General features: G+C 36.7%; 1 protein-coding gene and 1 long non-coding RNA gene across 6 annotated transcripts in view; one reads left to right on the top strand and one right to left on the bottom strand.

Annotated features, from left to right (window-relative positions):
* The window catches only part of LOC105837333 (T-lymphocyte activation antigen CD86), a 264,759-nt gene that overhangs the window by 184,848 nt on the left and 53,174 nt on the right, over positions 1-26,737 (top strand). The window lies entirely within an intron of this gene.
* LOC118647917 overlaps positions 764-26,737 on the bottom strand; it is an 86,939-nt gene continuing 60,965 nt past the window's right edge. The window contains exon 2 of the long non-coding RNA XR_004965058.1: positions 764-6,626. This is a non-coding gene — a long non-coding RNA (uncharacterized LOC118647917). The remainder of the gene's footprint in view (positions 6,627-26,737) is intronic.

Raw genomic sequence — 26,737 nt, 5'->3', positions numbered from 1 at the left:
TAGCAAAAGATGCAATTGGGTTGTTTTGAATGAGATATCAACTCGTATTTCTATTTTTTAGCAAATCAACGTGATAAAATATCGAATATTTGAAATTTTATTTCAAATTTTTTTGAAAATAAAACAACAAAATTTCAAACAGGTAATCATCACTATGCTCTAAATCAATTTAAATGCTTTTGTCATTTAAAATGTTATATTTAAAGTCAAAGGTTGATCAAATTGTCTTGTCGATAGAATTTTTATAAATTGGAAATGCTATTTGAGGCGCAAATAAATGGAGGATAATAATATTGCCTCGAATTATTCGCAAAATTAGCGCAAATATAATCGACCTAATCATCATATATAATAAAAAATTTCTAAATATACTGTATATAAGTTGAAATTATAAGTCAAGATATTAATGCTCTTCGGTATTATCTTTAATGACAGATCTAGATAGTTTGCCACAAATTCTTTTGAGCGGATAGTTCTGTAACGAAAACATTTTAAAAAGCAATAGCAAAAATGTAATCGTAATTGCATTGGGACGCAAGTCAGTTCTTCAGCCAATACCCATTCGAATGCATGGAACAGGGTATTTCCTGACTCAGAGCCCTCAAGTATCAAAGAAAATCTTCTCTTTCTCTCGAAGGCGAATAGACTCTCTTTCTCAGAAATCGAAGAAGGTGCTACGAGATGTTTTTTTTTTTTTTTTTAATATTGCTCTCATTCCTCGAGAGATCCGTAAGCGATAAATACGTTCTACTTCATTTTATCCTTTAATATGTCTTTTGTACGTAATTGCTTTATTCGAAATATTTAAAGCAAGGCTTTAAATATTTCTTCGTCTTATTCTTGTCGTAAGTCGTTTTTTACAACAAGCTTTATTAAATAAAATGTAATAATATAGAAATACAATTACTAACATTATATATTGTATAATATTTATTTTACTTGAATTTGTATTATTACACTTTGCACCTGATCTTTTTAAATTTTTGCACATTATTTTTATACATTTGTATTCTACAGAAAAAAGGCAATTCATTTTTCACGTCTTATTATTTATTCAAACGTAGAGATTGACATTTCAAGAAGACATGAAATTGTTATAGAGACGCCTTGCCCATTTGCTCTTTTCATCGCAAAAGTCACAATGTTGTAATAGTAATTGCATCGAGACTATTTGACACATTTGAACGAGCAATCCCGAATGGGATAAATTCACGTGTAAAACTCGTCTATCGCTACCGAAGGGCATCACCCGGTAAATAGACTTTGATCAGGTTCAGCGAACGTGTAATAACGTCTGCGAATCTTTGATCCGGCACGATCGAATCTTCTGTGCGTCCGTGCTCTCTAAATAACGAATTCCCATTTTGGATCCTTTCCCGACCGAGCGAAAGCGTCATTTTAATTCGTTATTTACGAGTATAATATGATATATATCGTAAAACCATTATTATATTATAATTAGAAATCGCGTTATTATCGAAACTCGATCTTTTAGCCGAATTACCGTAACATTATCTAAATGTATAATATGCAATTATTTGAAAACTAAAATTGTTTATTGCACGTGCGATCGTTTATCGTTACACGCGCCACACTTCAGTCGAGACGGGAAAACATTCTACCGTTGAACTTTCGTGACGCATCACGTGTCGCAAACATTCTGTGAGAGAACGTTTCGTGAACATAGTGTTATACAGTTATTATTCAGGAACAGAGTCGAACGCGACACGGCAGCGTGCGAAAATTAATGTGCGGAATCGCGCACGCTCGCTGATGCGCTCCCCTCGGCTCGTCGAGCACTTACGGCGGTGTCGTATTTTTTTTTCTCTTTTCTTTTTTTTTCGATACGCGGGGAACATACGGCGCGCGTGATAGGGACACGAATTTATTCGTGCGCTCGCAATTAGTTGCGCTCCCTTTCATTTTTCACGTCGCGCGCGCGATCGATCATTGTTCACTTCGCCCGGTGATCTCTGGAAACTGATAGAAACCTGCATCCATCATCGATCCATCGAGCAAACTGTCGGCGAGACGAGGGGCCGCGTACGTCAGCCGTAAATAGTTTTAACGTGAGAGAAATGGCCGTCGCGAACGTGCGTGACGCGATCGGCGTATGCATCTACAGCTGGTTGGCCATTAAAGAAAAAGTAACTGCGATAACTGCGATTTTAAGTGAGCTTTAACACAAGCTGTGATGTTTATTAACAATCAAATATTATTAGTTACGTTGCAGGAGTACGTAAGTAAAATACGTTGTAGAATAAATCGTCCAATTATCGACAGTGAATCGAATAGTGGATTTCATAAAAAGTGCTTTTGTCTTAGAAGATGAAAGTTTTATTTTTAAATGAAATGTTATAATAATAAGTGGACTCCTTAAAAATTTAAGTAAAATACAGTTGAAGGATTTCGTATACAAAACCGAATTCAAACAAGTTTGAAAAGTTAAATTTTCAAGAAACAAAAAACTTCTCATCTTCGAACTGTATATTGTATAAATTTAATCATTTTTCTCTGGACATATAATAGATATAAGAACGAAGTTGTATTAATATTTCGAATTTTTGATATTTCTTTTTTAAATGCGTCTTCGAATATTAATATTTCGAAGACGCGTTTAAAAAAGAAATAAAGAACGTCTAGACTGGTTTGATTCTTGTTAGATAGAAATAATAAATATAAAACTCTCTATTTTTTGTCTGAATCTTACCGGTATAAAATATTACATACCATATAATGCTAATGGGGAATAATTTAATGCTAAATAGTAGTAGTAATAGTAAGTGAGCTAAAGATTACGATTTTAAAAATCCGTATATACGGATGTGTAGGTTCAAACTCACGATCTATCACTTACGAGTGACGTTGCACGAAGCCTTATGTTTTGATCATATATATCACATAAAAAATATACTTGTTTGGTTTTTCTAGGAAAAACTCTCTTTAATTATCTAATTTATATGTTGACAGATAACTATAATTTATGTATTGAACAAAAAAATATTTTAAGATCAAATTTCCAACGTATTGGACAATAATTGTTAATAATTCGGCCATTTATTCCTGTTATATATTGATGTAATTAGAGTGGATTTTGTGAATACTTTTATTAAGTTTCATGCATAATACCTATTATATATACGTTTCGTATACATTTATAGGTCTATTATTATAAATGTGTCATATAAATACATTAAAACATCATGTGGTTTACGTTACACTAAAAGCTTTCCATGTCAATCAGGTCAATTGTGTTATATCCTTGATTCTGGTGAGAGATTATGACAACATAGTGTGACACTGCCATCAGTTAACATAATTGCTTTAGAGAGATAGAAACAGGAAGAGGGAGCGTTAACAAATACAGATTTTTACATTTAAAAAAGGGAACGATTCGACAATCCATAAGACGAGTGCAAATTGTTAGCATTTTTAATTTTGTTCTTCTTCCTTTTTTCTTGTACGAGATCAATTTCTCAAACAAAATTTTGATAACGTCAAACGAGTCTTCGCCCGGAAGAGTATTATTGTTTAAAAGAATGATGCAATTTGCAATACATGGTTTTTTAATAAGCGATAATGTGTGTTTTTTTTTACATCAATAATCACTTCATTATTTTGTACAAAAGAGTAATTAAATATAATTATAAAAAATTAATTAAAAAATAAAGCTCAAGGTAGAAATTAACAAAGTACAATTATCAGAAATTAAATTTTTTCCTTGTCACGTATAGTACGAGCATATGTGTGCAACTTTGAAAATGTTACCGTGAAAACTCTTGCTTTACACGTGATCTTCAATATTGATGGTATCCAGGAGTGTTACACCGAAGTTTCGCCGCCGCCGTCCAATCTACCTCGTCGTAGCACAAACCTTGTCGTCCGACGGTGTAAATGCGATCGGATGCAGCCCGCGCGCGCGCGCGCGCGCGCGCATCCCGCAAAGTTCGGAGTGCGCGGGCGGAGAGTGCTCGCGAAGGGTCAATTTCGTTCGAACTCTCGCCGAGTACCTACTCCGACAACTCTCGGGGTTACATTGTATTAGGCGGCGCATAACCCTCTCCCCTGCTGACGGCGACCGTAATGCGATTTTACGGTCACCGAGTCGCCGCGCGGATCCGCGATTCCGCCGCTCCCGCGAAGTAGAAATCAAAGCCGACATGATTTCCGTGCTCGGCTTTGCATCGCGAGACGATATCACCTCGGTCAGATTCGTGCCGTAAGGGCCGAACCGTCGAAATTCCCACTAAAATTCTGACGGGAAACGTCATTGTTTGCGGCGCGCTCTCCCGCGCATTTACGCACGTTTGCCGGTCGTGCTTGCTCGGCGGCCAATAAAGCCCGCTCTCCTCGCCGCGCTGTCTGCTTTACATACGGAGAATGAGCTTGACGTTGTAATGGATGCGTTGCACCGGCGGCGGAGCGAATTTCCAGCTGCAGACGCGCGCGTGTATCGATTCCGCGCCGCACGGCGGGATCCCGAGAGGCCACTGGCCGCCGTCGATATAGGGAGGATGAACTCTCCTCGTGCAACCCGGCCGGCACGCGATGATTTTTATATAGGATTGAACTTTAAGATCCCGCTTCTCGTCGACGAAATGTCGCGCACCGGATGTGTCGCGATCCTTATGTATTCGCGACACTTCGTCGTTCCAGAGTTCTTTCGCGCGGTCACAAATCATCGATTTAGCAGCGGCCCGTTAATTGCCCCCGGTCACGGAATTATCACGCGACGCGTTGGGAGGAAGAGGGGGAGACCTGACGGAGGATAACAGGGCTGGAGATATAACCGCACACGAGGACTTTATCTTGGGGATGCTTTACGAGCGGTGTGTACATAAACTTCTTCATTCCATTTCCGGGGAGTTCGCTCCTCCTTCCGCTCTACCCCTCTTTACGGTTTATGCCCATTCGTCGTTCGGAATTACTTCGCGTACGACGGAAATACAATCGCGTACGAAATGATACGGGCGTATTTTATGTTTGAAGAACGACAGTAACACATGTCGCGTGAGTTTTAAATAAGACTTGGAGGGGTATTTTCCCTAGATTGCGGAAGTGAAAATCTGACACGCCGCCTGTTGTTGCCGCCACTGAACTTCGGTATATTTTTGCGTAATTAGTGACGGTGCCACGAACTCAACGTTTCCGAGGGTCGTGAGTGTAAAACCCTTCCTCTATCGTCTAATTCGCTCACGTGGCCCGCGTGGAAAAAAAAGGGAGCGTTTAGCGTCGCATTAAGTTAAACTGCGTCGGCGGTAGCCGTGGTCTCGCGGGACGCCGCCGCCGCCGCCGTTAGTTCCGAAAAGAGTGATTTCAGCGGTATAAATGCGCGCGTTTGCGCGACTTTGCGCGCCGGCAAGGAAACCTTTGATGTCGCGCAAAACAAATTTTAATCGCACGATTTCCGGTTTTGCGGCTACCGCCGTTTCCTCCCGCCGCCAAGACCATCGCTTCTAATTATCGTGACGCTCGTTAATTTCTGCCGCGTCGGCGGGCACACCCCCGCTATACGTATCACGCTCGCCCGTGAATTCCAGTCCGTCCGAACATCATAAAGCGTTAGCCGCACGAAACCTCTTCCCGTGTCCGGCCGTTCTCCCGACGAAGGATAATTGCTTTTTTTCAGGCCTCAGCCTTATGCTTTCGACTCACGCACGCGGCCACCCCGCCGCGCCCGGGAATTACGCCCTCCTAAATTCGTACGCCATCTGATTCCGCTTAATTGCCCGGCTCTAATTAATTGCATAATTTATCGAGTGTTAAGATAAACCTCCGAGATTTAATCCCCAGCGCAGTAAAACGTCGGTCGGTGCCCGCGCCGCCGCGCAGCGGAAATCTGAAACCTGAAGCTAATAGTGGCGTTTCATCGATAACGCGCGCGCGAGATCACGACCGGCTCTCTAGGCGCGAAGCGCGGACTGATTAATAATATAATAATTCGTCCTTATTCCAAGTGTGCCGGCGTGGCGTGAAACTCGCGCGGCGATACAAATCTCGAAGCGTTTACGACCGTGTTTAATTGGAGCAGATTAGGAACGACGATTTTTCCAGAACTAATTTCCCGACCGAATTAATAGCGCGCAATTAATTCAAATTGTCACACGTGTGTAGCCCGAGACATTTCCTTCGCGATAACAAATTTACCCCGGCTTGATAACGTATTATTAATCGTGTCGAAAGTGCACGAGAGGAATTACCATATCTTGAATTTTTTCCCCCCTTTGCGAGAGACAAAGAGATTCTTCTCTTTAATATCTCGAAGGAGGAAAATTCACGGAGATGTTAAATCTCGGCCCTGGGCCCGCATAGTCTTACCGGGCTGTTCTCGTTAAATTTCGCTAGCTCCGTAAAAGATTTGACCCTGGCATGGTTCCAAACCGATATTTCGGTTACAGCGACGCGCACTTGCGACGATGCGAGACGAAATAATACCATTGGTATAAGACCCGTGTCATAAAAATTCTATCGACAATGAGTAAGAATATCGCAAGATTCTAAACAAATTAATATAGAAAGAAAAAAAGGTAAAACGGCGGTCATAAGATGTAGCAATTTTTCTTAATTTCTAGGGGGACGTAAAAATATCTTACCTATTTTTCCAGATTTCTTAAAGCCTGGTTTATCTGTAAAAATTGAAAATTATTTAATAAATTAATGTTTGAATAAATTTTGATTGTTTAAGGATGTATCAATTTTGCCATTTTGCCCTCATGTGAGTAAGATGAAAGTAAAAATTACATTAAAATGACCTTTTTAAAAATAAAAACATTTATTGTATTGTTAAAAAATTTTTACATTTTATTAATATATTTTTTAACATACAATAATAAACAAATAAAATAAAAAATATTAATTAAAAATTGAATATAAATTAAACAATAAAATATTAAGTATCAAATAAGTATTTTTTATACAGTTTACAAACATAACTTATGTGCATGTACGAATGAGTCATTTTGTTCGTGCATTACGTTTGTTATCTTACTCGCGCCGTCGTCATGCTTATTTATTTATTTAATAAAAGTGCAATGCGAGAAGAAATATTATGTTATTGTATACGATTTTAGCTATATTTTATTATGATTTTATAAACAAATGGAAGTATTAATATCATTACGTTATTTTCCGTCAACAAATTTATATATAGATTCGTTCAAAATACATTTTTTATTCTCCATTTTTGTAGACAGATTAAAATCAAATTATAAGGCATTATTTAGAGTTTCTAATGAATTGAGCATCAACTCATTTTATGTTATTAGCTTAGAGCTAAAATTACAATTCATCATCTTACCCACTTTGTCATCCTACGTCACAGTTTCTCCTAATGTTCAGCGCCTCAAAAGTTGCGCCTTAAATATATAGATAAAAGCCTAATGGTTTTTCTAGAAACTTACTTGTATTTTATAAGTTTTTCTGGAATAATATCTCGAAAAAAGTAATGTTTCAAAAATTTTTATTCTTTTAAAACTTATCGAGCAAACACAAATTTTATCAACTGAACGGATTACACGCGTATATGTACGTAGAGGCAAATTATAAGCGCATTTTCCGCGAATTACTCTTTGTCCACGATAAATTACAAAGACTATCCGCGCAGACGAAAGTGTCCCCGTAGTAGTTTCAATTGACAACGCGATACCAGCTCGGTTAAGAATTCCTCTCGTTAAAATGGAATTTACCCGGAGTGTGCTGGAATTCCGGGCAGTCGGAGAGACGTAATTTGAATTAATAATAAATGTAAAGTGCTGCCCGTGCTAAGACAATTCGACTGCGATATTGTGTCGGGATTAACGGCGAGAAAGAATACTCGGCGCAGATATATCGCGCAAAAGGTTTATCTTACGAAGAATTTCGCGCAATAGTATAAATGTATAAATCACGAAATTATGATCTCATTGAATTCATGCGCACCGATACCTGATCTTGTGATATTGCATCGCCCAGTTTTTGACCTATTTCGTACGTCTCGCGTGTGTGCTCGTAATGCAGCTGCGTGTTCGTAATTAAACATATTTATGGATAATAGGCAAAGTTTCGAATTTTAGCGACTATATAATACAGCAACTCGCTGGAAACCATAATGCAACTTGATAGCGTAACATAAACTATTCGTTATCGTGTAAATATCTTGAAGCAGTTCCGCTGTTTTTTAATGTTTCCGGAAGAGTAGAGATATACTTTCTGCAAATTATAATACATGTTTTCAAAAATTGTGCATTGTGAATAATAAAACTCACTTTACGCCTATCGTAAATAAGATGTTACGATGCAAAAAACTATGACGTATAATGATTGAGCGAACTGAGTTTTACGTCAGCTCGTTATATCTCCGTGGAAAAAAGTACATACGTTTGTTGTGTGATTGGCATATGCAGTTATACAATTTATTGTTGCACACGCGCGTACAAAAAATGCTGCAACAACATGACCGAGCGTATCGTCGAAAACAGAACATTTATTAGTGCCCGAATCATCGGGATGTTTACGTGCTGGAGTTTGCTGCAAAAAGATACCAACCGCTAGCGGAGAATCAGAGTTATAGATTTCTCTTAGCCTCGGAAAAATACCAAGAAAAGAATCGGCTTTCAGTTTTGAGAAATGTTCATAGATCGGAAAAGTGGAAAACCAGTTATCATCTACCTTGGATTTTTCATTGTTATTTTCTGCTTATTAAGGGTAACTGTTGATAAAGTATTTACTTCGTTTATCAGAAATAAAGTAATCATAAATTCGCATTTATTCTTCGTGAAAGAAGCAGTTGGATGTAATTATTTGTTCAAGGGTTATATTTACACTTAATACACATAATAGGATGAGAGTCACAATAAGAAAAGCCGCGTTAGAATACAGGAGAAGTGCAGTGCAATAGACGTGCTTCCACGTTCAACGACCGAAAGAGAGTCATTCGTTCGCGGGGTCATTCGCGATCCAAGGCGTCGCGGCGTTAAATCACGACGTCGCGGGGAAAGTAGCACAAACGCATGACTCACCCCCCCCCCCCCGCTCTATCCTTCCCTCTCATCGTGAGTGAAAAAAAAGGAGTGAATAAAAGCAGAAAAAGTCTGGCGCCTCCGTTTCCCGCGCGCGCGACACGAGTCCGTGTCCTACACGAGGGCCGATTACTGATAAGCTTCGTGCTCTTCGTGCAACGATCACGATAAGGAAATATTCGAGCCGGCTTTAACACCTATCGCAGTCTCGCGAGGGAAGCGTATACACGGTATATGCCACGGTATATTACATGCAATTCTCCATTTCCTTCCCGAGGGGGCTTACGCTCGCCGCTCTTCGGCTGTGGCCGACATTTTATTTGCTCAACCCCCGAGCTGGCGGGATCACTCAGTCTCGATGGAGATGCGTACTTAACCTAGGGGAAAAAGGAGTCAATGGTCACTCTTCGTACACTCGAATCGCGCTAAAATAATCATAACTGAAAAAGAAATCCAGCAATTTTTCAGTTGCCGGACGGACATTTTTCTGGCGGAGAATCCTGCGATTGGAAATCTGGAATTTTTCTGAAAGTTTGGGATATTATTTCAGTAACCGCTCCAAAATGTACTCTCTAAAATATATTGGAGTTTGCGCTCGCGAATCATTTCGTGAAATGTAATAGAAAATTTATGAACAGAATTTCCCTATAATTTTATTAGAACTCTATAAATTACGTTGAAATTGGGGCACTAACTTTACAGAGGTCAGCCTTTCTAGGGCGGGGAATGTCAATCGTAAGGTAATTCATGCCCCCTTTTAAGGGCTCCCTCGCCGGATATATCTTGGTAATTATATTTGTGCAAGACAGGTTTGCTCTTGGCTATGCGCGTCTTATTACTGGTCGCATTCACGCTTGATGATGCTCCGTAAGACGCAAGCTGATCCTTCATTAATTAGAGATGGTTTCTAGTCACATACTCGCGGTTTTCATCAAAGCGATGCAAACCAAGAGATATGAATGAAAATGGGCAAGTGTCCCATATTGGATTTAGTCCGAATAAATCTCTCTCGAATTCACGCGACTACTTCTCGCGTCGTCGCGTCGTTTTGAGATGCACTTACTTAATTTACTTCTTCTTAATGAAGCTTTAATATACGTGCCGTTGTAGGAATTAATGCAGATTGAATAATGATGTCTTAATAGAAAGCGAACAACTTTTTAAACCACCAAACAATTTTACAAATATAATTGAAAGTATGGAGATGCTTTAATTTCTATTTTTTCTTCTGTCTCCTCTTTCTTTCTTTATCTACTATATTTATTTACATATCTGTCTCATTCTTTTGCGTGTGTTTACAACATGTATTTTTTTCTGCATTTTTTAACTTTTATTTTCTCATAGTTTTTATTTTCAGTAGCTATTTTATATTTCTGCTCACTTCTATTATTTATATTATTTTATTTTATTTTTTTCTTTTATATTTTATATTATTTTTCTGTTATCGGTTTTTTCATCTTTTTTACTTATTACTGTTATATTATCAGAGAGTTTGCTTTTATAATTTGAATATTAATAAATCTTCTCTCTCTTTTTTATTGATATTTTATTGGTATTATTTTCGATGGTGCACATCTGTCATGAAAATAAAATATTTCCATTTAAATTAACTTGCGAGACAGCATTAATCCTGTATCATGAATATTTTGAAATCTATGTGCAAAAAAGGTACTGAACTACAAATAGTAGTCACAAATGTAGCTGCATTTTTCTCACTATTTAACTTGCTGGCGGAACGTTTACTATTTGAAATGAGTGACGGGTATGTCGAGCAAAAAAAGAGGTAAAGTTTAGTTAACTAACAACGAAATACTGTATTTCTGCGCTAATTTGTCTCTATTGTGACCGTTCGTTAACGGCTAGATGTTCCGTCAAATTACTGCTGTATGTATCGTATTTCTAAAGTGTTTCTCTTTGTGCCGTTACAGCAATTAGTCTGTCATGAGATCAACGGAACATTTTCTCTCTAATGGCTAATGCTGAATTTGTCAAAGAAAATAGAAAACAACATTAAAAAATATTCTACCTTTTAATCAAAATTAATTGTAATTAGGTCTTTAATCCGTGGCTTATCATTACATGGACTTCTTTCGGAAAAAAATATCTTTCGAAAAAAGTGTTTTACGAACATATTTGATTTTTATAATTTCATTAGTATTATTGACGCATCGGTAATTTTCTGTTTGAAGCCAAATCGGAGTAATAGCCATCGAATATCATTGTTGATGTCATCTACCTTTGCCAATCGTTTATTTTATTCGTATGCAACGAACACGCGCGTTTCGAGGGTGAATACCATGTGTGAGGGCTAGTTGGATACCTGCCAACCACGTTGCTGGCTCAGCATTGAATTGTTGAAATACTGTGCGGAGCAACTTCAACGACAGCATTACCTGCGCGATTACGTAGCCGACGGTCGCTATGTCGAACGTTATCATTTTGAACGAACACACGAGTATCGAAATGTCACGTGACATCTTACATTTTACGATTTAATCCTCCTGGCGTCGATAAGATTTCGATGCGCCATATGAAGGAACGTACGAAGGAATACGAGGGAGCCAGATAAACAGCTGCCGAAGAAGCGTAAAACGCCATTTCGCCCTCGCTACACCGACGAAAACATCGATTTTCACGTCGCGTTTTCGACGTAACGTTCACGTCACTGCGAAAGTTTCGCGCGAGAGTGAAGGATCCACTTGATTTTCACATTGACTCCCGAGATTGAGTTATTTGCATAACTAACTTCGAGTCACAAACGCCGCTGTCAACGGCGAGGTTTTTCCAACGATTTCTTCCCGCGTTAGCAGCCGCCTGTTTGGTGATCGTATTAATCTCTCTCTCCCTCTTATGCTCTCGAGAAAGATGAGAAATATCTGTAAATTCGGCGAATGTTGTATGCACATCACCACGCGCGAATAAAATGCACGTGACACACAATTGTAAGCTGTCATAGAGACTGAGACGAAATTCGTAAAATGGATATCAACGTTAAATAGCAATATGAAAGCGCGGTACGCGAAAAACTATCGCATCGAAAAAAAAGGGGGTTGTAGAAAAAACTGTATGCTTCTTTGGCGCGTGAGCAAAATTTTTACATGCAAATTATTTTCCGTATTGCTTATATTACTGCAATCCGGAATAAACGAATCGGGCTCTCCCTCAAAGGCCAACAGTTATTTTTGTGACACGTGCGCTTCGAAAATGGCAAGCTGTGCCATGTGGTAACAGTAGTAACAAGAAATAAATCCTGGGGCGCTCGCAAAACTGTACCAGCTTTGTTTCCAACGGCTTGGAAAAATGTTACTAACTGCCGCGGTATGTCATACTGAGCTTGTAATACACCGTGGCAATTACAGCGCTGCCTCAAGCGCGAATTTTTTCTGTATTTTAACAAAATAATCCGCCAGAATTCGTCATCGCTCCGCGACATCCGCGATGGACGTTATGCTGATCTTGCATATAACGTTGTTTCAGTGATTATTCTTTAGGTTATGATCGCGAGATGCAATTCGAAAATTCTCTCGACAGATTTTACTGTTCGTAGTACTGTATTAGAACTTTATATATCAGAACTTTACATACGTATTTTTTTACGTACACTTATTATATGTACATTTTGCGGAAATATGACTTTCACATAACGCTATAATTTTACAATAAATTATTGTAATAAATATTCCTTTTTGATATATTTATCTCTTAAATTAACCTAATAAAAACAAGGAAACATCTGATGACAGTTAAAACATCTGTAGCTTGCAAGTTTAATATTTATACAGATTTAAGTATAACAAAAAAATTATGTTTGATAATTAAAATTTCTTTTTATTAAATCTGTTTAGTTATAAATGTTAAACTTGCGTAACAAACTATAGTTTTATTGTATCAATCAATCGTTTTTTCTCCGTGGTTATCATCGGATAGAATAGTTTTGCTGAAGTATCTGAAGTTTAGCTACGTGTGGATACAGATTCGAAAATAATTTTATTAGACCATTAAAATAATTATGAAAATAACAAACAAAATTATTTTGAAACCTATATCTACTTAAATGTTTAGATACTCGAGATAAATCTTTTTTTTCTGTGTAATTTTAAACATTACGAGAAAGTATGATATACTTTCCTAAAATTCTTTTAAATTATTCAAAATTTGATGATCTATACACATGATAAAAACTAAAAAGTCGCCGACAATTCTCGATACGAAAAATTCTCTGGGAACGAAATAACGGAAGGAAACATTTTACGACGATGGTACCCTTATAGGAGGCTACCGATGTTCAAAGAAGCAACCGAGATTTGATGATACGAATCTATACTATCTCTCGGTCCATTCCAGAATCTCTATACGCTATCGGGAAGAGGTCATATAAAGTATCGGTATTAAGATGATTTCGATGATACGAGAGATATCGATGAAATCGATTCTTCCCCCGATTTCTCAAGAATACGTTTTGTCGAACATTTCGGTTGACGTAATGTAATCGTGCTTCTTTGTATCATTTAATTAACTTTTAATGAAATTTATTGAAGTCTTTTCATCGGTAATTTATATTGCAATTGAATTTCATGAGGAAATTAGCTCTTGTCTGGTTGAAAGGCCATTTATCGTAACTTTGATTATCGGATTTCTGCGAAGTCAACTGGTACCACTCAATATTCGTTGTTTGGAAACTTTCGCACAGATTAATTACTCATAAAAATCGGGATATAATAATGTCATTTCGCTGAGATCAGCTTAATGTCATTTTGATAAGAATAAATATACGTAGAGAATAATTTTATAAAAATTTACATTTTGTTAATTACACATAATAACAAAAATTATGCACATTAATAACATTATTCAAATACTGAAAAAAAAAATACAGGTAAATGCTTCTTTATTATTCTAAAATTTTGTATTCCATAAAATAAGGATTATATATAAAAATAAGGACAAATCCAATGATTATACTTCATCGCTCGATTCTCAATTCTATCTTATTGACCGATCAAATATTCTTGCAAGATGCTGAATATAATGCAGCTCTTCGTGCAGAACTTCCATTACAAGGCAGAGAATACGATAACGGCGATCTCTAAAAAGATTCGCTCTCTCTCTCTCTCTCTCTCTCTCTCTCTCTCTTTCTCTTTCTCTCTCTCTCTCTCTCTCTCTTCGTTCTTCTCTTGCAATCCTAAGTTCGTCGTTTAGCTGCGAAGTATATAATATCAAATAAGAAGAGAAACATAGGATATCGATGAAGTTCGTTGAAGAGATCGGTGCAGCGTCAATGAAATCGACTCTGCCTCGACGTGGTTATTCGGTGGGCCGCGATAGATCGGTAATTCCATTCCTTCTTTGTATTGCTCGATATTGAGCTTTTAGATAAAATCGCATTTACGCTAACTGTTTGCCTCTCGGAAGGAACAGTTCGGCGAAACGACTCGCGCACAGTCACGTTATTTACTTAGATTTTCCGGAAAATGGCATATGAAGAGGAGCGAAAGATCGCCGTTCTCCTTACACGGTTTGTATTGCAAAGTGTGATAACGTGCCTGATAAAGATACCATCGTCGAACCTCCGGATTTCCTATACTTTTTCTCTGCCTTATCAGTTATTTCTCTCCCTGAGAGTTCTTGAATAAACTTGCACATTTAAATAAATTAGTATTTACTCTCCTGATTTTCATATCTGGTAGAGGAGAGTTGCGCTGAATGTGCACCGGTTGCTTAATTCATCATCAATATTTCATATTTTTCTTTGATATAAGCAATTGGTACGCAAAAAAACGTTGGAAATACAACAATGTTTAATATCTCTCACCAATAATAAATAAATTTATTATAAGTTTTCTTTAGCAATATTTAATGACAAAATATGAAGTAAATAAAAAATAAATAATGTATACAAAAACTTAATAAATTTTTTTTCTTTTGTTTTTTATGCGTGCTAACAATACTTAAAAAATCAGATATTGATGTTAATTTTCGATCAATTTATTTGGCCGATAATATAATGTAGTCATGCAATTTTATACCGAATTTTAATATTTTCACATAAAAGAAGGTTTATTATAGCATATTTTACATTCATTGTATATATTTTTAGTTATTACAAAGGTTAAATCAATGTTTTTATAAGCTTTATCAAGTTTTCTAAATTGTATTATCACAAAGTTATTACAATAAATGATATTAATGCAAGACTGATAATAGAGGAGACAATGTACATATTACGAGCCGCATAGATATTATGACCACTCGTATTATCTTCGTCATTATGTAATGAATTCTAGTATGTAATCATTTGTTTAGTAGCCTGCCGAACTCCATGCCATTTATTAATTAATTAAGATATTATATAATACAATATGTAATACAATACTCCTGATTACGAATATGAACTGCATTGTTGTTTATTTTATTAAGATATCATTGACCTTTGTGAATTTATACTATTATTATTGTTTCATTCTCTATATCTAATATTAAAATTATTAATTGATATCAGATTACCAGCAATTACGCGAAACCATAAACTTTGTCATTTATTAATTAAAATATTTGTATCGTGTAATATAATATGAGTAATCTCGATTACAATTATGAGAACCATTGTTCTCCATTTTGTTAAGATATCGCTTCACCTTCGTGAATTGTTTGAAAGGATTAGATGAATGAAAGTGAGAGATATATATTCCTCACATTTCGTATGCCTCAAACACGGAGAGATGGGGGATTTGCAGACAAAGACTTTCCGAAACCTGCACTGTGTTGCGCGACCGTTTGCGTGATCGTTTGCGCCCTTCTGCCTCGTGCAACCTTTTGCGTTTCGACATGCACCGAACAGCCTTATCTGCGCCTCGGTTTAAAGATATACCGGGTGCCTTTCGTAAGCGAGGCACGTCCCGAAGCAACTTATAATTGACCGAAGGTTTGTCCGTGACAGTTCTCGTTTCTATATCTCCTCTGTTCGCCTCTGTTCTCTTCGCACGCCGCGCCGCATCCCCTCGCTCTCTTTCCCCGTACCTTTCCATCACCCGGCCTCTCACTCCACTCACTCTCTTCGTGCCACGAATCGACGAAATTGCTCTGCCCTGGTAGACATGACCCGAGGCACTTTGCCACGGCAATTCCCAGCCATGCCCCTCGATTCGTTTGGAAAAGCCGCCCCGTACATAGCCGAGCCATTGACTGACCGTCGTACAGCTGATTATATCCATGATATCGCACGTACTCAAGTAGTTAGAGTCAGTAGTTTTCTCCTCCGTCAGTAGTCTCGTTTCTTTTTTCCTCCGTTACTCGAGTTACGCTACTCCAATTCGTCCGACGGTAAAAACCGCGCGGAGAGAGCTCCGCGAAATTTATTAAATCGACGTTCGGTTAATTGGAGCTTGTGTATTAATAAAAAAATAAAAGGGGAAAAAGTAGTGCGTAAACTTGTTCTTGCGCGATGCGCAAGATTTGCGGTCGTAAAATCGAAACGGCGAAGTTACATCCTGCAGCTGCGCCAACGCGGAGGATTCCAACGTAAGTTATCGCACAGCTTTAATTTGATATCTGCTACAATACCATACAATGGCCCGTAATCTTGCCGCGTTTTGCCGCAGTGCTAAATGCGGCCGCACATTTCTCATTTCGCGTTGACGTAAATTTCAATTTCTTTCCAATCATTTATTGGATATTTAATTAATGGCCGATGCGTTGCAACGTAAACTCCGTTGTAATTACACAGAACGTGATTTTGCAACTGAATTATATTTTATCATAGCTGGTCCGGACCTTTTTTTTTTCCGGAGAAGTGGCCCGAATTTTTAATTTCGTCCACGACGCATTCGTACAACGAGATAATTATTATTGCAAACACAATTACGCTGAATAAAGTATGGAATATATGTTATATGTCATTTACATTGCCGCCGCTCTGCGACCGCCATGCGAACAATCAAGTTCCGTTCGGAAAAGAAAAAAAAAACGTGCCCAGGATTAATGAAGGTTTTTTCAGGTTTTCGATAAAAGTGCTGTTAGAGTCTGATGGTGATCGAGTCGTGTGGCGCGTCCTAGATCGATAGGCTTATCCGGTGGTACGTGCAAAAAAAAAAAAACCTCGTATGCCACGCAGGGACAACGCGCGCGTCCGTCGTCCGGCTTTCCGATCATCAAAGAAAGACACGCTTTTTTTTTCGCGCTCGCGAAGATTAGAGCCCACTGATTCAGTAACGAGAAACTCTCGTGTTCGGGCGCGACTAATGACGCGCGACATGCAACGCTCTGTGGGATTCGATACTTTGGAATTTACATTGCTCGATCGACAAAAATTCCATTGACCGACGACGACTATCGAGGCGCTACAAGTCCATACGTCAGTGTCTCCGCAAAATGAGACATTAGCGTGAAAAAATAACTGTTATATATTTTAGAAAAAAATTAGCATCAATTTAAAACTATTTAATAATTCTTGTCATATTTAGGGAAGAATATAAAATCTTTGAAAAAAATTAAATTATTTTTTACACAATTTTAAAAACAGATGTAACTTGTTTACATGAAGAAATTTTCATGATAATAAATGATATATATATTCATCTTTATTCAATATTAATTTTCTTGAGGACAAAGTATTGGATAGGAAATTATACAATATCCCTTTAAACTAAAATTATAATTTTTTAATACTATTATTATCAAAACAATCATAAAAAATATGTTCTTTAGAGAGAGATATATAACAATTATAATATTAAAATAATTAAAATAATTAAGTAATTTAATACTTTGCTGAAATTTAAGATTGTTCGTTAAAGATTTTATATTCTTGACTATATGAGATGATTAATTTTTTGTGTCCCTCTCTAAAAGGGAGCGAAGTAAAACTTGTAGAATTCAATATCTTTTAAATATTATTTTATATCCCTCATCAATTTTGACGTGAAGTAGGATTTCAATGGAACCATCTGATTTATTACAAATTTTTCTTCTTCCAAGAAGAATAATTTTTCTTTCTGGAAGAAATTCGCAGATTCTTCTAGACGATGGATGGTATTGCTGATAGCTTACTGGAACGTTCGTCGCGTGCGCTCATGCGTGACTTCGGATTTTTTCCAATCGCAGGTTGAAGGCAGGGCCACGCGAAAAAGCGATCCCCGGGTTCGCAATAATATAACTTCGAGCGCGAAAGACGATATCGTTTTCTGCGAGCTCGTTGACGTACGACTCGTGTAACGAGGACGCGCAGAGGACGAATTCGCGAAATTTGCAAGGCAAAGGAGCACGCATACACGCGCGCACACACACATACGCGGGCACATCCGCTTGAGCGGAAGGTATTGTAGCTCTCACGAACCCGAAGACTCGTTTATTAGAGCTCCTTCCGATCGAAGGGAGCCGGTCGGCTGGGAAATGTCCTCCGTCTTCTGCCGCGTTATTGAAAGCAATATTTTTGACGTTAGCCATTGTCGAAGATCCCGAACTGGAGGTATGTTACCGCGGAGCGCCCTAGCGACATTCTGCATAAGTTTGCACGCATCAATATGGATGGGGACTATTATACCTGGTCCGCCGTGGACCCTGCCCTCCGGTATTGTTGCGCAACTGAAAAATGCAATAAATCCTGCACCATTATTATTATTGCGACGTATATACGGCGAAACTGCGCTCTCATCGCCCTGTCTCTTCCTTGGTTTTAAATAAAACTTGGAGAGAGAGAGAGAGAGAGAGTCGCCAACCGATCCTCAGCCAAGACCGGTCGACCATTGTGAGCGGATCGATCGCGAATTTATCTCGATAATATAATCGATCCGATTGCATTCCGCGAACACGAATAAAAACGTGCATTCTACGTGTAATATCAAATTGATTGCGCCTTAGCTTTGGAATTTTTATCCAAAACCTAGTGTTGTTTTATTTGGTAGTGGCAATTAACGGGAATAATGGATATTCAATCAACAGTCTCAGAAAATTCTGAAAAATACAGCTTTGAGAGAATTTGACCGGGCTAGCTATTAATAAAAGCCTTCGACGTTGGTGCAAATGCAATAAAACAAAATGTGAATTTACAGAATGCGGTGCGTTATAGAGTGTTCGCACATAACGACCATTTTCAATCTGAGAACTAACGTAAAATGAATACATATGTATTCGTTCAAAATAATGAATAGCATTCGGTCGCTTGCAATGGATATATATCAAATCGCGCTTTAGATCAAATCCGCATACCCGACGTAATCCGCGCATCGATCAAACTATAAAACTCGCCATTAAATCCGTAAACAATATTCGCCGCATGCGTCATTTTCTATCTTCGTCCGATTGTCCGCGTTTACACGTGTGCTTTGTAATCGCCGGATGTTACGGAGATGAACGCATGTTTTATTGCGCCATTCCTTCGCGATGCCCCTTCGTTTATCGCGACGCGCTAATTCGTCGTGGATTGACATCACGACATTTCGATACGTGAGACCATCAGTGAACCATATAATACCTTTATCGAGCAGATTCAATTGAAGAGTTTCCTACTGTTACGTCCAGCCTTATGGGATTTTACTCTTTATTCGGTAGGAAGGATATTTCAGGGAGAACAGGTAAGGCAGGGAAGAACGTAACAAAACGTATAGAATTCCCGTAGGCACACAGTTTAAGAGAGGGTATGTGCCTCGAGTCGAACGCACTTTTTATGACTCAAAAATATAGGTCAACGTGCCGATAGGCCCGCTATAACCCGTTTCGAGTCGTACGTTCGTCGGTCCAAGTTTCGAGTCAACGAATTGAATCGCTTTAACTCGGGATCGGACCAGGTGCAGTCTTTGTTCGGGATAGACGAGATCGTTGTTAATTAAAATAAATGATAAAGTTTCACATAAAATTAACAAAAGTATTTATTCTAATAACAAATAAAAATGAAAATATAAAGAAATACAAATAAGCGCTGAAGTCGTGATTTAACATAATTTGTTGGCTATGAATTTATAAAGATTAAATTATAAGAATGGTTCTAAATAAATTTCGCAAGAGTTTACAATGTTTAAAAATACGCAAAGGGTTATAAAAATAGATTTTCGATTGAGTTTACAAAAGTTTTAAAAGTTTAACAAAGGGTTATTAATAAAATAAAAAAAAACACAAAGGTTATTAATATAAATTTCGGAAGTGTAAAACTAATGGGCAGCTTTTTGTTTGTGAGTTACATTATATCTTAAGTAATTCGGAGAGAGAAGGTTAGGAAAGTGCAGACTCTTGAAAATTAAAACCGTGAATTGTTGTTTGGACTCTCGAACACTAAGGGCGGAATTCGCATACCGGAACGCCCGGTCGGACTCTCGAGCAACAGCCTCTGAATCCGCGCACCGGAACGGCCGGTCGGACTCTCGAATGACCGTCTCTGAATCCGCGCACCGGAACGACCGGTCGGACTCTCGAGCTGCCGGGCTCGCATCCGCAAACCGAGTAAAGAAGGGGGACAAAAAACTCTAAGAGAGAATTATTTATAAATAATAGGAGGGTGTCTTAAAGAATTAAAATGGAAGGGAGATGTTACCATGAGTAACGTAAAAACCAAAGAAATTATGATTGTGGGACTTACTCATTGTTGGTTCTCGAGCAAATTTGTCGGAATCGAATAGATTTCTTGCCCGGATGGAACGGCACTAAAGTCTACTTGCGCACTGATTCTACATGATTACTAACTAACTAACTAACTCTAAAAACGTAATTCTAAAACTTTACTCTCCATTACTATTACTGACTATCCATTACTGACTGCTAAACTCTTATTACTGATACTTTCATTACTGACTACTATTGCCTACTATTACTAACTGGTATAAAGACAACTGACTCCCTTCAAGATTTGGTATTATATATATATAGAGTCTTACAAGGGGAGGATCCAGAGATAGGTGGTTCAAATATTCTAATTGGTAGGATTCTTTTTCAGGATTGTGTGGTGGGTGAATTCTAAGTTTTCTTATTGGAGAAATAGTTTTTCCTTTTTGCCCAATCATACGTTAAGTAATCTGTCGAAAGTTTCTCTGTTTCCTCCCACATTCTTTCAATTTTATCGAAGGGATCCGACCTATCGCGTAGGTTATCTTCCCGTTGGGTTTAAGAGATAAATAATTTTTTCTATTGTGCTAGACGCGCTACGGTATGGGTTGCAGATGGAGGAAACGGTTATTTATTTTTTGCTTATGTTTAGATACTTTATTGCTCATTTTTTGTGAGCAAACGTGAAACTTTGCTTAGATCCCATGGTTGTTTTTTGAATTTCTATCTTCAGAATTTATTATTTGTTGACTCAATATTCAAAGGAGTCGGAATTATCTACTTGGTCGTTTCGTCCATCTATGTTTGTTATTACGTTTCTAACAGACTAATCCTAGACACATAAAAATTATCGGAGACCGTTGAAACGGAATTTCTTTTGTAAAATTATTTGTTCCTCTGACGAAGGGAAATCGTGGAGTCTGCCGGACGTAACACTACAAAACCAAACATTACATATGTATTTTTGTAAAGCAGAAAACTTATCTTCGAAATCGTTTATTGTATAAATATATTAATTTTTTTCTTTGAACGTATAATAAATATAAAAACAAAATAATACACTTTAATTATATGTACATATATTGAAGAGTGTAAAAGGAAAAACCTATGGACTTGTTTGAGTCTTGCGAGAATGTTATATTTATTAATTATAATAATAACGATGAAGTAAGAAATATTTTATTTAAAGTATAAAATAATTATTTTTGTACTTGTTGTTGTTTATAAAATTTTTTAAATCGTTTTTTACAAAAAATATTCTTTTGTATTTCTCTTTGTATACATATATAGCAATTTTTCTAGAGTACAATAGATATAAGAAAGAAGAAAGTTTCAAGCTCTGATTAACATTTTGCGAAGATTTATAAAATAAGAATAAAAACTTTCTGAACTTATAAAAGTTTATATCTATTACTTATATTTCTTGTTTTGTTTGATTATTTCTGAAGCATAATTGTTTCATGACGTGCTGCTAGAGAATGATTTGATGTCATAATTGAGTTTAAAAATACTTGTTTGATTTTTGTAGAAAACCCTTTAATTTTATTACACAAACTCGATCATTTTTACATTAATTTTATGTGTTAATTTGAAGAATTATTGCGTTTTAACCCAGTGATACATCAGTTCAATGAAATAATTGTATGTAAAAATTCAATTGAGATATTAAAAGTTTCCGTGTGACCATTTTTTGCATTCTATCTGCGCCGTTGATGCGAAAGTTGTCCAATTGCACAGCGACAAAAGATTCGTCTCGCGCCAACTGAAGGTAACCGCGCTGCGGATTCTGTCGATCCGCGGGATTAAGTAGATCCGCGGTTTCGCACGACTCGTCTCTCGCTCGAGGTGCGCGCGGCTTTGCGTACTTTTAATTACGGCGGAGCGGCCGTGTTTATCGGATATTCCCTTTGACGCAAGAAATTGGAAAAGTTTCGGCGGACGTTTCCATTCGACAAGCGCCCGGAAGTTTAGGCATCCGCTGACACATTCCACTTACTTAAAAGCGAGCACCCCCTCCCCCTCGCGTCACTGTTATAGCGACGCTATCTCACTGCGGGTCTCGCCGGAACGGAGATGAATTCGGCCGAATCCATTCGCGAAATCGCCAGCCTGGAAAAGAATTCCGGATTCACCGGACCGCAGGTCAGTCCGGTCGCGATCGGCGTTTCTGGTTCGCGCGCGATAAGGAGCTTAACTTCCCTTTGGCACTTTATCTTCGAGCTCGTGGGAAGAATGACGACGTGAGCGCTTGAAGTTGATCGCGCGAAATGTCCCACGGCAAACTGCAACGGCTAGTGGGTGCATTTGTACGGTTTATTTCGTAAATTTGTTAAATTTATAAGTTTCAATTCATAAATGTGTATTAGAATTACCAATACTCACACGCGAAACATTCGGTACGTTGGAGATTCGGTGTGTTGTATATTTTATATTCCGCTTTATTTTCTAAATCTGATTCAGTAAAATCTTATTTATCTGCAGTGCTACATTTATTATTTATGATTATTAATAACTAATTCGTGATCAATAAAAATATTAACAATTTACAAATAAGCAAACAAAATCGAATATACGTTCTTTGTTAAGTATCATCGGCTTTAAGGTACGTGATATGAAAATAAATGCATATTTAGAGATTTTCAATTTCCATCATATATCCAATTATTCCATATTAAAGACAGTTTTTTAATTTTTCAGATTGCGATAAAGTTAGTATAGATAAATAGAATAATAACGTTTAACTGTTTATTTTCTTTAAATTCGAAGACGATTAAGAAATTAAATAAATATCTATATCGTACTTTTTACATCCGATTCAATAAAATCTTACTGATTTGCTGTAATTGCTTACATATCTGATCACCAGTAACTTATTTATGATCAATAAAAGTAATAGCAATTTACAAATACACAAACAAAATCAAATTTACGTTCTTTGTTGAGTATCATTGACTTTAATGTATATGATACGAAAATGTACTTTGCATAATTAAATTTCGAGTTTCCATCATGTATCCAATTACTCCGTATTAAGGATATGTATTTTAATCAGGTTGCAGTAAATTTAGTAGATAAATATAAAAAATTATATTAAGTTTTTTTTTTAATTTGAAAACAATTAATAAATCAAATATTCATATTGAAATTTTTAAATTTGAATTAGCAAAATCTTAATGATTTGCTGTGCTATAACTATGATTATCAATGATTATTTATCCGATTTAGAGAGGAAACATACGTATCGAAATCATTGTTATTTACTGTATATTAATGATTAATATAGTTATAAGAGAATTTTTAAAAAAGTAGTTAATTTTTGAACTTGGTTAAATTTCTTAAGTTTAGGTATTTATATGTTTCAGTTAAATATTTAAATACATGAACTGAAGAAATTTAATTAAATTGACAAATTTAGTCAAATCAACACCTTTTTTCTTTAGTGCTGCGCAGTCACCAAAATCAGACTATCCATTGTCTTTCAGTGAATAGTCTAATTTCACTGATTCCGATTTAGAGAGTATATTCTCCGTACCGTCTGTCTCTTTGAGGAGGTTACAGCACGTTTTCGTCCCAGGGCATTAAGTTAATACCCCACGAATGAAAGCGAAACGTCTTGCGTCTCTAACATTTCCATCCCTTCCTGCTCCGAAGTCACGGGGCATTTAGCTAATACTCGATAAATGGGCGCAACCAGCGGAGCACCATCCGCGCTCCTAACATTTCTCTCTCATCTCCTCATCACAAGCCGGTGACGTTGACATTCTTGTTTCGCGATACATCGAGTTAATACTCGTTGAATGCATGTAATGCCGAAACATCTTACTCGTAATATCCCCTTCTCGATTCATGGGACGACTCCGACTGTTCGACGCTGTCGAGTTAATGCGCGCTGAATCGAGAACCAAACATCTCACTCGATGCAACGTGAATAGAAGGATATTAAATCTCTCTCTTTCTCCTATTTGGTTGATATATTCGCTATCCATTGAAGGATTCCGTGTGATATGGTTTGCTCATTGGCTGATTAGCGTTCGTAAATTATTAGCAGGAATTTAGCATGCAAATGTAACATGTGGAGCGATGATCGACACGTGTCTCTAATGAGGCGTGCACACGCGCGTTTAAAATTGCCGACGCGCGTGCCCCCGCAAAATTTTCCAGAGTGGATCCCAGATTGCTTCAGCCGCGCCGAGCCCGAATCTGCATCGTAATATGCTACGGTTCACCTACGGTTAGTAACGACCCTTAAATCGTTGATAGATGCGCGGACATGCAACGGATGCGAGAGTCGGAGTGCAAGGAGGGAGGGGGCATGCGATGGCTTATCCCCTCATAAAATTTATGACAACATTGATCGAGCGCGTCCACGAATGCAATTGGAATATGTCCCCATGCGATGTTTGCTACGTATACATTGACATTGACATTCTTTACCAATCGAGGTATGAGAACAATACAAGTCTTTTGTGAATCCGTTATGAACTTGTAATCGATGCGAGTCTATCTCGAGTATATAGGTTACGTAGAATCATACTATTATATAATTGAATCGTTAGAAAGATATATGCACGCCGTACATACATATAATTAATTTGTATATATTATTCCATAAAAAGATTTAATTAGAGAGGTATATATACAAAATTTATATTTTCTCTTAGACATCTCTCTCCCTCTTTATATATATTATATAGAGCATTCAATTTTTAATATACATCTAATAAGAATTTTTATTAGTGTTTCGGATAATTTTAAATTAGAAATATATATACACATGTACATGTTTCGATTAAAGATAGAAAAAAAAGTAGTGCCGGCAAAAGGTGATGATAATATCTATTTTCTTATATATATTAACTTATTTTTTTGTAAATGCAATGATACATCAGAAAACAATAATTGCATTTTTTTAAATAGAATCATTTTTTACACAAAAACAGATTTTTTGAACATTCTCTGTTTGAAAATATCAGGGTCAGGTGTGTTTTTTTCCTTATACTAAATGATTTATCTCGTTATTATTAATATTTGTTTTCCTTCAAACAACTTTTGTCTGAAATTTTTCTCCTTATCTTCGATATTTTCTGAAATATTCAATTCGACAGATTAAATTGCACGAGTTATACGTAAATACATATATTTATTTCAATATAAATTTTATTGAATTTTTTTGTGAGATATACTAATTAAATTTAAATAAACTTTATATTATAGCTGGATAAAGAATTTTATTTGTAAAATGATGTTTATGTTTTATATATGATTTTGTTGATCAATATTTTAAAATTGAAAACTGATCACATTTTTATTCGCCAATATATTGTTCCGTCGATTCTAAAATTATAAAATATCTACTTAGGATATGTTTTATTTATAAAACTGTAACGACATTGTATAATGGTTTGAAGGAAAATAGGGTAACAGGTTATTCATTAAAATAAATTTAAAAATTGATTTTGTTTCAAAACAGTATTTTATTACAAAATTATAAATTTTGTCAAAATAAAACGAGAATGTTGCAGAATCGATGTAAATATATGTATACATAATGTTTTTAGTATATAGAGTGCGCGCGCGCGCGCGCGCGCACACACACACACACAAATTATTATTAAAAATCTATAATATAAACTGTAAATTCTCAATAGAACTTCAATCAATTTATCAAATAATTATTTTAAAACTATTATAAAAACTTCGAAAAAGCTGCTGTGTTAGAACTGTGAAGATGTCAGCACGCTTGAAGGATAGAGAAGAGGGAAATTTTTGATTACACATTAGCAAATTCCTATACCGTTGTTTAACTTTATATGATTTGAGATATGTATAACCAAATAAAATGCTGAATAACAAAAAAAACAAATGTATATATATTTGTGTGATAATACCAAGTTTAAAAAGAATGAAAAAGTATGTGTTCAATGTTATTTATTCACGTTAAAATATTTAGGGTAAGTTAGGGTACGACGGCCATACAGAAAAGATAGCCAATGGCTATAATTTCTCCGATAATTGCTAAATAATGTGTTCTCGTAATTATTTTCAAAGTTAATCGATATTTACTGTAGTTTATGTGCATATACTATTCGAAATAACGATATTGTGGATGTCATATCACGTTTTTACTTTTGACTGCTTCCAAAGTTTTTTACGTGTTCATTAGAAATTGCAACAATGTCGAATAAATTACAGTTGAGCTGTCGCAATGAACG

The sequence above is a fragment of the Monomorium pharaonis genome, chromosome 11 (genome assembly GCF_013373865.1).
Source record: "Monomorium pharaonis isolate MP-MQ-018 chromosome 11, ASM1337386v2, whole genome shotgun sequence".
Taxonomy (NCBI): Eukaryota; Metazoa; Arthropoda; class Insecta; order Hymenoptera; family Formicidae; genus Monomorium; species Monomorium pharaonis.
This window is presented reverse-complemented; position numbering and strand designations above follow the sequence as displayed.